The sequence below is a fragment of the Montipora foliosa genome, chromosome 6 (assembly GCF_036669935.1).
Source record: "Montipora foliosa isolate CH-2021 chromosome 6, ASM3666993v2, whole genome shotgun sequence".
Classification (NCBI taxonomy): domain Eukaryota; kingdom Metazoa; phylum Cnidaria; class Anthozoa; order Scleractinia; family Acroporidae; genus Montipora; species Montipora foliosa.
Genome location: NC_090874.1, coordinates 36,031,825 through 36,036,824, shown reverse-complemented (window position 1 = coordinate 36,036,824; position 5,000 = coordinate 36,031,825). Strand labels below are relative to the sequence as shown.

General features: G+C 37.8%; 1 pseudogene; it reads right to left on the bottom strand.

Annotated features, from left to right (window-relative positions):
* Positions 1–5,000, bottom strand: part of LOC138008657 (uncharacterized) — a 482,701-nt pseudogene that overhangs the window by 170,874 nt on the left and 306,827 nt on the right.

Sequence of the window (5,000 nt, the reverse complement as noted above, 5' to 3'; positions counted from 1 at the left end):
AGGTTTGCATGTATTAACGACCAATAGTTGGCATGTGCTGTCAGTTGCAGCTCTTTGCTTTTACATGTGTCAAATTAAAAAGAATCTTTGTTCTCGACGGTGGCTCGTCATTCTAATTGAGAAATTTCTATTCGGGAATTTGAGAAAGATCGCCCTTTATGGATTCACTTAAAAACCATAAAAAGCGTTCGCAATAACTAGCGCAAGGAAGTAGTCGAATGCTAAGTAAATCAATAATTTTCATCTACGAAATTGGAGGCGACAAATTAGCAGGAAAATAGTCTTTAAACGGAGTCTTGCTGGGTTTATCAGCAATACTAATTCCTAACGTTCATTTAAAATCAGTTTAATTTCTTTTATTTTGAGGTAGACAGTAAATGAATTTCCAAAACTCGTTGTTTCACCATTGCTGACGTATTAGTAGTTCAAGTCGATGAATGATTTTTAGGGACTTGAACTTCCATTGCTGATGTCACAGAATTAAATCTAACTTCGTAAGAATGTTGCCATTGGTTGGAAAAATGCTCTCTCTTTTTTCATCTTAGCCGGCAAAAGAACAAGAAAATGAAGGCAGCAATTATTGGAAACATCTGCGGCGCGATCCATTTAGCAAAATATGCCTGAATTTCCGGTTCAGAATCAAATGGAACATTAACTTTTCCCTGTTACTGATCGGAATTGACGGACATTTTCAAATGTTTCTTTTGGCGTTTTGATAACACAGTGCTAAAATTGGGCAAAGAGTCAGTCATTTTTGTTGCGAACAGAACGTGGTCCATCTCACACCACGATTTTCCAAATGGATCACTTCCCTTTTCTCAACAGTCCGGCTGAAACTCGTAAAACACGCTTATTCCTCATTTCAATAAACAAACGATAGATACGGTTTTCACTTCCTTTTAAATTTGTCACATTTATTTCGCTTGTCGGAAAACATATAGTCACTGGAGAGTAGGTCTTTTTGTAAAATCTCAGTTACAGTGTACGCTGTTCAGTCAGAGGTGAGAATTAAACAAAAAATAGCTCTCCGCGTTACTAGGTTAGGGTCAAGTGTATGATACATTTATGGAAAGTCGTTATTTACCGGTTTTCATCCCGGATGAGATAAAAAGCTTTAAATCTGTTATTAACACACATTATAATTGGTGGGCAAATAAAACACTGATCCTCTTTTTTGACGATTTCCTGTCGTTTCTTCTCCAGTCTGACTGACTGACTGACAATACATAGCAGTTGGCGTCAGGCAAAAACAGGCGACTCGTATCAATAGAGGATTTAATGCAATTCGAGAGTCGTATTTCAAATAAAGGTTAATCGTTCAGTTTGAGAACGTTTTCTTCTAGATTCTTTACTGATTATCAATAAATATGGTCTGACACTGAAGTTGCAATGAAGAGCTAGACCAACTCCTTTAAGGACGGTGCCTACTAATTCAAAGGTATTTTTGCGCGGTTTTATGAATATGCGGGAAAAGCAGATCTCAACAAGTGTTATTAAAATCCAAAAAGAAAATTGCGGGTAACCACGCAGTTTTCAAAGATAATTAATCAACAAGATTAGCACAAAGCTTTAAAATACAAAGCAATGTATGGCGTTCCTTTCCAAATTAAAGCTTAATTATCTCTGAAAAATGAATGGTTACCCCCCAATTTCCTTTTTGGATACCAAGAGCACTTGCTAAGTTCTGCTTTCTCCGCATAAATTTAAACCGCGCAAAAATAGCCCTGCATTAGTAAGCACTACCGATAGGAAATCCGGGTATCTGGAGATGCGCAGAACGTATGTGCAACAACAATAGTAGGCACCGTCCTTAACGCAATTTTTTCCCTCGTTGGAATGTTGATGTTTCACTGACAACACTTGTTTACTTCTGTTATTCTATCAAAGCATTTTCGACTTCTGACCATATCCTCGAATATCCTTAAATTCGAAGTATACGAGCCTAGAATTCAATTCCCCTGGCAAAGCAAACGAAAGTTAGTTTCCCGTTTAATAAAGGTTCCTCAGTGTCTAAATTAAGGACAATTCTTCATGAACTGAAACAGCCTGATTAACAAAATTCAGCGATGCATTGCTTCCTGATGTAATTAGCTCGAACAACACACCAACTTTGTACAAAATACATTAAAACAAATGAAATATACTCGATGGACAACCAGTAAATCGAGGACTCGTCAGTGAACAAATCCACTGAGACGGGTCTGAATTTTTCCTTTTAAAAAATGAAACAGATCAATGAATAGTGACGTTAATTTGTTGAACAATTTATCAACCACTCTAAAAGATTCAATTTTCTGCCTTTATCTGTATCCCAAAACATTTACATGTTTTGATACACCCTGGGAGAATTGAGGAGGCTACGGTTGTGCAGCTGTTTGCATGAACTACAAGCAAACTTTGACGGTTACGTGCTGATAAAATTCTTCCAGCTAAAATACTTTTTGCAGCCATTATCACTACGATCGAGATACAGACGATAGCCAGGAAGTTTACTTGATGAAATTTGGCACATTTATGTACAAGTCTATGGAAATTTAACAACTCCCTGCTGGAAGATGACAATTATAAAGAACTGGTCACTTTTTACTATCCACAAATATTAAAGTTACCGACAGGCAGCTTTTATGGGAATTAATTAAAACGGGAAATTTTTCAAAATTGAAAAGAGGTAAATTAAATGACAAAGAAGAGGCCCTCTAGAAAGAGTTGCAAGAACTTGACCGTAAAATTTGTGATGGAAATTTTTTCAATCAGGTTTATGACTATTTGATTCTAGACAAATTCGAAGCTGCTAAAGAAGAACTTAAAATGCTCCATGAATTAAGAGGTAAAGAGGCTATATTCAAGTCAAAGATGAAATGGGTGGAACAAGGAGAAAAGCCAACTAAATACATTTAGGGTAGTAGCCAAAACGCGGGGCCGGGACCGGGGCCGGGGCCGGGGCCGGGGCCGGGCCGGAGTCGTGGCCGAGGTCGGGGTCGGGGTCGGGGTCGGGGTGTCTTTTTTTTCCAATATTTTTTTGTTTCAATTTTTGACGTTATTCTCCTGTAATGTTATATTCGAATGTTTGGCATCTTTCTTTCATTTATACGGAATCTACGAAAAAGACATCTTTGTTTTTCAAAATTTATAAGAGAATTTCAGACTGAAATTGGAATTTTTGTGGGGAATATACACTAACTCCTTGAGACACTGAAGATCCGCTGAGCTCCACATTTTAAAAGCACATTTTAATGTTTACTTCGTAAAAACCTCCGCAATACAATTAAAACGAAACAGAACATAGCCACAGTTCCACGATAGTCGTCACACAACGTTATCATTTGCTTGTTTTCGCAAAATTGTTTTCAGTGTTGTTCTGTTCTTTATAGTGATATTGGATTCGATCCCGTGACGTCCGAATAGAATTGACTAGCAAGTTCCCGTGCGACTCTGGCTTTACTACAAACCGTTTCTAGTAAAGACAGACAACAACATGACAGCAACACGAGCAACGAGGAAATTTAAACTTTGCGTGACTGCGTGACGATCACATTTTTTTTATTTTTCTCAAGAAGTAAACATTGCAATGCTGTTTTTAAGTGTGGAGATCAGCGAGTCTTCAGTGTGTTTGGCAGTTGGCGTATATTTCATAAACTCCAATTTCAGCATTTCCGGAAATGATCTTAACTTCCAAAAAGTCCGATTTTCGAAAAGACTAAGTCAGGTTATCGCAAAAACCAACAGGAGAATAACGACAAAAATTGAAACCAAAAAAAATGAGAAAAAGAAAAGGCACCCCGACCCCGGCCCCGGCCCCGGCCCCGCGTTTTGGCTACTACCACTAAATACGGTATTCCTTTAATCTCGAAAAAACAAACTATGAGAAAAAGATGATTCGAGAAATGAAACTAGAAAATGACAACACAGTTTGAAACCGTGTTGAGAACTTTCTCAGGAAAACATACATTACAAAAATAAACTTTCACATCGACATCTATGCATCTGAGGAAAATCTGAACTTTGACAATTTTATTGAAAATCTTTACATCCCTGAACTTGACGATGATAAACAGATCTTCTTAGAACAAGGTTTGACTATTAATGAATTAAAAGAAACATTGACGTCCTCGACCGACAATACATTCCCAGGAGAAGATGGGTTCATAAAACGTTTTACCTAGCGTTTTTCGATCTTCTGTGTGACGATCTTCTTCATTTCGAAAATGAGGCTTTTCATAAAGGTTCATTATCTATATCCTACAAAAGGCAAACAATAACACTCATCCCCAAGGAAGATGAGAACTTTACAGACTTAGCTGCGGGGCACCCAACGAAGGCGTTCCGCAAAATATTTGCTCCGCAGTGGAAATTCAACTGGCTGGCAAAATGATCAATTTTCATACTGTTTCACTGGAAAGCTTTAAATATTTTCAGCATTTCAATCCGTGCTCAGGTTGGATGAGAACAGAAACTGGGGGAGACTGGAAGAGAACTATTTCACGAGAACCTTACCACTGGTTCAACTTATCGCAAGTTGAGAAATAAATTTATTGACTTAAAGTGCGCGTTCGATTGGGAAATGTGGATTTAGATCTTAAAATCTGGATCTTCGTACTTCCAATCGAACACAAAATCTGAAAACGGTTTTGTCGCGGATTTCAATAATCCTTCCTGGCATGGTTTTTCAATAAGTGAAATTCGCAACAAAATCCATTTTCAGATCTTGTGTTCGATTGGAAATGAAACATCGAGATTTTAAGATCTAAATTCCGATTTCCCAATCGAACGCGTCCTAGGAATCACGATGTTCTTCGGTGAAACAAAGTCGGCTGGCTGGGTGTTTCCTTCACTATGTAGCTAGGAGCTGGAATTTTGCCCACAATCATCCAGAGAGTGCCGAGCGCCTTTTTTTCCCAGCAAAATTAAAAAAACTCAAAAAAATGTTTTATTAGCGTTTTCTCGTAAGTTTTTTGCCAATTATTATTCCACTATTACGCCATTTTACCATATTTGGTCAC